Source organism: Pygoscelis adeliae, unplaced genomic scaffold (assembly GCF_000699105.1).
Source record: "Pygoscelis adeliae isolate BGI_AS28 unplaced genomic scaffold, ASM69910v1 Scaffold101, whole genome shotgun sequence".
In the NCBI taxonomy this organism is placed as follows: Eukaryota; Metazoa; Chordata; class Aves; order Sphenisciformes; family Spheniscidae; genus Pygoscelis; species Pygoscelis adeliae.
The window spans coordinates 5,867,981-5,877,511 of NW_008824238.1; positions in this window are offsets into that span (position 1 = coordinate 5,867,981).

The window sequence follows — 9,531 nt, forward strand, 5'->3', positions numbered from 1 at the left end:
CCTCGTCGGCCTGTAGGAGCCCCTCCGCAGGGCATCCCCCTCACCTCGAACTGAGTAAACGACGTGACGCGGCCCACGCGGTGTAGGCAGCTCACGGCAGCCTTCCCGAACGTTCCTGTTCCGGAACCTTCCGGAAGGTCCGGGCCGTGCCCTGGCTGACCACCGGTGATTTGAGAGCTTTCCTCTGCTGTTGCTGCATCCTGAGGAGCTTTGGTGTAGCGATGCGAATACAGGTGTCTTGTGCCAGAGGCTGAAAAGTTAAAGGAGGGCCCTGCTTGGAGCAGGTGGCCGTGAGAGCTGCCACCCCCCGTGGTTCCTGGGAGACTGAAAGGCAAAACTCGGGTGCCCTGTGCACGTGTGAGGCACAGGGCTTCACGTAAGCATGTCTTCATGTGGGTTCTGGAGAGAGAAGGCTGCTGGAGGAAGGAGGGAGGCCGTGCCAGTGTTGCAGAGCCTGGAGACTGAGAAGTGGAAGCCTCAACATGGCAGCCAAGCCCGGGATGGAATGCGAAGAGGGACTGAATTAGTTGGAGTGTGGCGCGCATCCATCTGAGAAAGCAATCCTTTGTCTATGTTAAAGTGTAAAACCTGAGGAGGAAGAAGGCAGTCTACGAAGAGGTGAATTTAAGGTGAATGCTGAAGGGCAGAGCAGTTTTCCTGTCTGAGACTTGGTGGAGGGTGGAACAGTCTTTTGGTAGATCTGGTGAAAGGCTTTAATTTGAGCTTTACTTTACTCCTGGGATGAACAGTGTGATATCAGAGCGCAGAATGAATGAACTGGTAGGCCTTTTGCTGCCTTTGACTCCTGCGGTCACATCAAATGCACCTGCAGCAGTCTTGCTGTGTCATAAATAAATTGAGGTCAAACAGAGAAGAAAATACATAATTTAACTTAAAAAAAAAATCTATTTGGACGTCTTTATTAATAGAATATAAGATTTAAATTTGCAGTTTGAAAGAGCCTTAATGTTTGGCAATAGTTGTAAGCTCATGTTGTAGTAAGCTTTCAGATGCGTGTTTGCACGTGTTCCTACAACGACAACTTCAAGGACGTGAATTCTTTAGACTGGGCAAATTTGCTGTTACTTGCCATATTGCTTGATAGTACTTCAGGATAATGGCAAGCCCGAAACTGTGACAAGCTTTATCAGGCTGCTGATAATCTCGGGAATCAAAATTCTCGAACTGTTTGACATGAACCAGTTAGACATAAAAAATGAGATCATTATGCATTAATCTTTAATTGAGTGTGCATTTGGGGGGTTTTGTAGTAGAAACTGTGGCGGGAAGGTATATCAAAGCTCAGAATTACCACGATCAAACAACAGCAGGAGCAAACCTGCCAACTGTTGGCTTTTTGGCAGCAGTCCTGTTCTGGTCCTCTTCAGAGGACCTTCAGAGGATTCTGACTGCAGTGGTTCAAATGGAAAGAAGATAGTTTCTTGAAAATGTACTTTGGGAAGCCACGGTAGTCGCTATGACCTGTTCAGCCTCAGCAAATACCCCCCAGCCAGTGCAGTATCTCTATACTACATTCTGTGACGAACACTTGAGTGTCGTCTGATTTTCCTTTAGTTGTCATCTTTCTTTATGGGTGGATTTTTGTATTTAGATTATCTCCAACTCTAAGACCTGGAAAGTCCAAAATATCTGTGCACCTTACAACAGTACTACAACATTTCTGCCTGCGTTGTGGGCAGCATCAGAGGACAGTGTTTTAAAAACTAGGTTCTCTCTTCAATCTGAAAACAATGTATGAAGATGCTTCTAATGCAATTAACTTTTCAGCTAGGAAAGTACAAATATAATGTAATTTTCAAACTCCTTCCTGCAGCCTGTGCCCTTCTGTTGTTTCATGTTACTCTGTGTTAAGGTACGTGTAACAGCTTGTCTGCACACCCATAAAGGAGCACCCAGAGACAGTGATGGGGGAGGGAGAGCCCAAATAATCCTCTGCCCTGGATACTCCCAGGCCCATCACAGGCCCATCCCCACAAGCCCAGAGGAGTACAGGACACAGCGGCAGGCAGGAACCCAAACTGCAGACTCCCAGGAACGAACACCGTGTCTGGGCCCTTCCCAGGGCTGCCTCAGGAGAGTCTCAGCCCCCACCCTGTGTCCAGGCGTGAAACCCATCACCGTGAGTCATCAGGAGCAGCTCTCTGGATCACCTTTCAAGTGCTGCCAAGGAGCGGGACACACGATGGGATGCAGGGGGAGAGATTTTCAGATTGCACAGGACTTATTATAGGACTTCTTAGGGGAGAAACAAAAGGCGGGAAAAGGGAGGGATTAGGTGATACAGAGGAGGGACAAGGGCAAATAGAGGGGCAAGGGGATAAAAAGGTTGCATGAAAATAATTGGCTGGTTGGTACGCTTGGCTGCACCTGATCAGTGCAGTCTGTCCTATCTTCTTACTAAATTAATTTCTGACTCTTTCCTGGGCAAGGGCTCTGTGTGTGTCTGAGCGCAGTGGACCTCCATCCTGCTCAGCCAGAGGAGGGAGCAGGATGAGGCTGTTGGTACTGTCATCAGAGTTTCTGTAAGTTTTCTGAGTGTCTCTCTGATCTGTGTGGCCAGCTGTGTATATATATGTGTGTGTGTGTGTGTGTGTGTGTGTGTATGTATATATGTATAGATGTGGTGCATACAGGTGCTCTGTGAGCACGTGCCTACTGAGAATACACATCTTTTGCATGTTTATAAACTGAGCATTAACTATTAACATTGCATAAATGCATTTTTTACAATTATTTTCTGGATTTTATAAGGAAACAAATACGGGGAAAGGAAGGATATGAGTATAGGACATGGGTAGCCTGAACTTTATTTTAAATGGGCCTGACAGAATTCCCTGCCGGAATGCAGAGGTTCTTGAGCTGACCTGACAGGTTGGTCAAAGTTTATAAACTGCAACAGTGTTAGATTAAGTATTTTTTTTTATTTCTTGGAAAATATGCTCAGATCCAGTGGCATTTCTTACTACTATTTGCCTCACTAATCAGTATTTTGGACTGTTACTCTAAATGTAGTGTTTTGGAATATTTTCTAGCACTTCAGCAGTTTTACAGTCCCCCCAAAACATTCTCCATTGTTTTTTCCACAAATAATAGAAAATGCGGCGGTTTTCTTGTTCTGAAGGCCTTCATTTTAGATCTCTGCGTGAACTGGTCTTCTATTATTTTCATCTTGCCTCAACCAGAATCAAGAATCCTATTAAAAAATATTTATCAGAGAAGCTAGTGAGGTGGAAAAAAAAGTCGTGCACTGAAAACTCCAAGGTCCCTTACAGAAGTTTTTGTGGTGTTCAGTTTATCCCTTTAGCTGTCTTTTCTGCCTAAAAGGCACACTTTCAAAGCTGCTGAGCTTTTTCAGGCATGTTGTACTAGTCTTTTGTTGCATGACAAAGCTGCTTCTTGGCTTACAAACACTAATTTCTCCTGAGTGTTACAGCATAGGTTCTTTTTTTAATCTTGCTAGCAGTGCTGAGCCATGAGACCCATTGAACCAGTAGACTTCAGAATGAGATGTATTAAAATCCTCACAACCATGAAACGTACATTTAGTTATAATACTGGTTATATAGTATTATATGCAATTACTTTGGAACAAAGGTGAAAGATGGTTTAATACTCTGGATACACATTTAATCAGCCAAAATGCTGCTCTAGTGTAATATACATTATTAAATTAGTTCAATGGTAATAGTTATGCAATATAGAATGGTGGAAAAATCAAAGTAACAGAGCCTCGAAAGTTCTGTTAAAAGAATATTACTGAAGTTAGTCATCAAATGTAGAAATAAAGGATCAGACCAGACTTCTGGTAGAATACTGTCAAAAATAACAGATCTTGGAAAATCACATCTGTCTAGAAATTACTGACAATAACTTTCCATTCGGTGAGGGATTTTATTTATCAGTATGCCAAGATTATGCAAGGATAATACCATATAGACGTTTCACAGATCGAATGGGTGTTGTTCCTGAGCCAGTCACACAGAAGCAATTAGATGCAGTAAATTTCTGAGAGGAGAAAAATACAGTGGGTGAGGTTGATCTGGAACAGAAAATAATTACAGCTCTGCAGCTGTGTTCTGTCTTTCCTTGATCCTCTGGGCGTGCACCTGCTGTGGCTTCAAATGGTTTGGGCTTCGCAGGCAGAAGTGGCAAGGCTGAACCAATGACTCCCATGTCTACAGTCACAGGCCACGTGAGCGCTGGGGAATTCCCATGGTGAGGTCTAAAGCCAACGTTTCTGTATGAGAGCCTGTTTGGGAGGTCTGGAGGTCACTGCAAAAGCACATGGCCCTTTTGTGGATGGATACTGTTGCTTCCAAGGGGACAGATTCCTTATGGAATCTGATCAGTGGGAAAGGAAGAAGTTTCTGATTAGTTAACTAGAGAAAGTGTAAGAGAAAATGAATGGAATTTCCTGGGACCTGATCAGAGCAGGGTATTATCCAACATACGTGTTCCCGTTTTGCCTTTCCTAACTTAGATTACCTGATTCAGTATTACAGATTTCTCCTGCTTTCTTTGTAAATAAATGCATTTTATGGAACAGAATGAAAGGGGGAATTTAAAAATAAATGAAAGGGTAGATTTTTCCTGTTGAGAGTGCTATTAGCACTTGTAAGCTATTTGGATGATTTCTGAAGCTTAAACTATAGATCTCCTTATTGTATGCTTTAAAGACTAGACATTTTAATTGCTCATTAAGCTAATATATGTATGAAAGAATAAAGGTTGCATTATTCTCAGTTAATGTAATGCAGTTTTAGAGACATATTATAGTAGTCAATATAATGAACTCAGCAGAGTCTCCTCCCCTTTGCTGAGATTAATTCACACACAGAAAAGGAATTGATAGGTATTTTATTCTGCCCCAGCTGAAGAGCTATATTAGAGACTCAAATAGAGTTAAAGACAATGTAGCTGACTACGTTATCACCAGGCATGTCCATTGGCACATTCCCATCACGGAGTGTCAAACCAATGTTTTACCACAGTGCGTGAGACTCCCCTTAGCAAGAAGAACAGCAACTGGGCATGCTGTATAGCACTGACCGTGGCCCGTCTTGCTGCCAGAAGCAAATACTTTCTCACGTTTTGACTTTACTAGTTGTCTCTTGTTTTAACCACGGACATGCTCTTACAGCCCATATGCCAAACTCCTGATGAAGTTGTGTGGAATTCTCTGTGGCTAAGATCAAGGCACTTAAATCAATTAAACAAATCGATGGTGTTTACATGCTTTAATGAATTTAAATGATCTTTATGGATTACATTTTACATAAATGAAGATTGCCTGATAAAGATATGCAGAATGAGTCCCTGAGTTACTGGCCAGATACTGATATCTCTGGTATACTGAGTAATGACTGACATTTGGCACCGTTTTCTGTGGCATTGTCCCTGAGATAACGTAATTTCAGCTTAGGTAACTATTTCTATGAAATGATTGTCAGAGACCTCTTGGAAACTTTGCTTGTTTAGAAGTAAGAATTTATTTATGTGTTTGTTTATTTTGCTTAGTGTGCCAGAACTGACAGCTTTGAAACTGTTCCCAGTGTGAAAATAAGGTCTTCGAAATACAATTCTCTGGCTCTACTGATTAGCTGAACATCGTATGTGTTTAGCAGGCTGGGAGAAAGAGAATGGATTTGGCAGCAACTTTAAATATTGTAAAAATATTAAAAAGAGACATACTTACCTGTATATCTGTAAAAGTGACAAGATGAGTTGTAGTTAATACCAAAAAACAAGAAAATTTGAGATTCAGTTGAGTGGGTGAAACTGAATCTGGTGCTGTATCAACCCAAGCTTCCAAATGAAAGGGGAATCATTTACTGTTGTTTAAAATTTGAAAGTGGGACGTTGGTAGACTTCATCAGATTTCTAATACTCTATTTTAAATAGCTATTGTGACAGGCAATACCTCTGAACATGCACGATAACAAAGTACTTTGCCCTGATCAGACATATCACAATGAATGTCAAATTAATGCGCAACATTAATGCACTCCTGGAATTACAATTTTATTCATTCAGAGCTCTGGATACATTGCTGACAGTCCCTGTGATTTAATTCCGCAGAAGTCATGATTAGAAATTCCAAGGAGAACAAGACATGCTGATTATCCAAAAACCACTTTCATTGTTAACTGTGGGGAAATACTGAAGTGAAATTTTTCTCACAGAAAGCAGAGGTAGCTGTATATTTATGCAGTGGTGCCTCTTTAAATTTGTTTTTTCTTTGTTCATTTTTGTGGGTGAGAATGAGGGCTCAGACATGAAAAACAGTAGCTACTCTGTTCTTTTACTATTTAACACTATAGAATTGATTTTTTTGGATGTACATAATTTCTTTTGATTACTGGGAATCTTATTTTGTCCTTCCTAAGAAATTCGGATAACTTTTGATTTAGTTTTGAAATATTTCGTAGAAAAATTAGAGCTTTTCTCCAGTCCTTACTAAGGTAAACATACTTGCGGAACTTGCTTGAAGTGATTCAACAGGGCTTGCTTATATGGTCCTGATGAGAAGGGGGGCCAGGCAAGCGAGAGTGGGTAATAATTAAAAGTTAGAAACGTTTCCTGCAGTTGAGGCATTCATAATGGCTCTTTTCACTGTGAATTATCCAGAGTCTAATCGGAGTAAAGTTTACTTTGAACCCTTTTCCTTAATGAATGCACTAAGTTGTAATAGTATCTTAAGAAGTTTTTTTAACTTCAATAGCATGGATATGGATACTGTACTGATAACTTCAGTTGACAGCTCATCCCTTGCCATCTAGTAGAAACAAATTGACATGGGAAGAGATTATGAAGAATAACTGCAAATTGCCGTTTGAAAACTGTAACATAAGAGAGCAAATCATAAAAATAGATACTTCTTTTGTGAAGTAAAACAATAGTTTCATTAGTAGTTTTAATAACAGGGAGTGGTAACAACTCAACCTCAATCTTCTGCAGTAGGAATACCTGAATGGTAATTTAGTAGAGACTCGCAATAAATTGTCGCTGTGCTGATTTCCAGTGTGGGAAGGATGATACTCTGCAGAGAACATGAGGATGAAGAATGAGAAATAACAAAACAAATCATGTTTCTTTATTACAATTTAAAATTTTATTCCTTTGGGCGCTGTTCATGTTTGGTTTGTCTTTCCTTTCTGCAAATAAGATGTATTTTATAGTTATAGTAGTTCAACATGATTAAATGCTTTTTAAGACACAGATTAATGCATTTGAAGGCACACTGGTGATTAAGAAGTATTTTTGTCTCTCTGGCCTTGCTCCTTGTGGTCGTGTCTTCATTAGGGAGAAGAAAATATACATTTAACTACATCTTAGTTCACCTGTAGCAACTAATACCAGATGAAATCCTCATTAAGACAAAGTCAGTTTGTAGTTTTAAGCCAAGTTAGCAGCTTTGAGTAAACTCTTGTTTGCTCTGGGCCCTCTGATGTTGTTGGCTAACAAAACTGCAGACTGTTTTTTCTCATCATCTGATTAATAGTGTCTATTTTTCACACTATCAAGCATCAGTAACTTTGGGTGTCTACACAGTGAAAGTCCTCTGATAAATTAGTTACCGTGAGCTAATAATGCAATTATTTTGTATTTTCATGGGCAGTATGTAGCCTTCTTGTTTGTGCGGCACATTTTCCCAAAAAGCTGAAAAGAAAGAATTTTGTAAATGTAGAGTTCAACTTTGAATCATTTGAGTACTCAAAAGTTCCATTAAAGCAGGTTCTCAGTCTCCATTGGCTCATAGTGCCTTGTTCAGTTGTAGGATTTTATTAACACACAATGACAAAATATAAAAAGTCGTGATGTGGATAAGGCAGCTATAGTTTTCATAGATATTGAGTCATTATGATTGGATTTCAGGTCGGTCAGGGCTTCTTGTATAATGTTGGTTATCAATAGATGATGGCTTTGGGAGGATTGGGTAGAACTCAGTCTGGTTTTAAAAGCAAGCATTGGAAAAGGTCAAAATGCCAGGTCTGTCCTGGAGGTCGGGCTGTGCTCGCCTCTGGTTGAGGCACTACGCTGCAGATTCCTAGTTACAGGACCCAAGTGAGGGCCATGTCCCTTTAGGTAGTCCATGAGGACAAAAGAATAGGCTCAGGACCTTCCAACCCCAGCCAACAGCCAGATAAGCCCTTGAAGGAAGGGCATTAATCGAGGATAGCCTTTGATGCCTGATCTGTGGGCTTTCAGTGACAGTGTCAAAGTTCCCATTTTTTGTTCTAGTACAGAACAAAAATATGAGTCAAAACCTCTGTGTTTGTTGCAAGATGCAGTTACGATTTTGATTAGTGTTTTCATCACAAACTGGTGAAGAGAAAGGAACTTTACATTTTGCAATTCTGGTATCATTTCAGTGTAGGACTGAGGACAAAATAGTGCTGAAATATTGAAAGGTGGCTGCTTACTTACATGAAACTGATTTGAAAATTGGATGCCTATTTATGAAGGTAATTTCAGTTGTGGATTCTGCGGTGCCCATAGATTAAGTCTGCTGGTATTTCAGTGCTTGGATGAAAACCTGTAAGTACTAAAAGTGCTGTTTGAAAGGTGATTTGAGTTATTTTACTGGGGGGATGTTTACTGGCTGACAGTCTAAAAATGAGTCAGCTCTATTAACAACTGGTCTTGAATATATCCATTAAAACTTGGTATTTCAGTTGGAGAAAGCCACAGTTTAGAGAGTTAAGTGTGCAAACTCTTTTCAGAAGACCAGGGCCTGGAAACTGGCTTGCTGTCGCCACAGATAAGTAATGAATTTTTTTGTAGAGACTTTCACCATTTGCTTATGCAAGCAATTGAGGCCTGTGGTCTGTGAGGTACTCTGAAACCTTTAAAAAACACCCAACCCACTACATAAGACAATAGAGTCTAATTCCCGCTGCCACCACTGCCCCCCCTCCCCCCCGCCCCGATTTCTGTCTTTCTTTAAGATAGAAGAATGGACATGGGTTTCTAGAGACCAAAAAAAGGTCTGAACAAATTTTACTCAACTTTTGATTTCATTTTTTCTACACTCAAATGAAAATTTGCATTGAGAGTGTCAGCAGAAACATTATTTAAGCCTATACAGTAAATTAAGGTTTATAATGATAATAATGATATCCTGACTACTTAGGTTGTTTTCTTTCCTAATATTTGTGTTAGAAATGCTTGAAGTTTTCCTCTAAATAGATTAGAGAGGGGTACTTTTATGCTGACCTACTGGCATCTCAGTACTTTGTCAGTATGATCTCTATGACCTGCTCTATTCCTGGTCTGCCAAGAATATTTCTTTTTTTAGGACCTAATCCTGCCACATATGACATTTGCAGCTTTGCATAAAATAGTTTACCTGCTTTCTAGCTGCATTTGTGTTCAGCCACAGGTCAGATTGCACCAATGAAATAGTGGAGATTTTCTGTATGTTTTCTTGCTAGCATCAAGTCTGTTCCTTTCTTAGGCTGCTATGGAGTTGGGATGAAATGCTAGGGTGCTAGATATTTTTTTGAAATG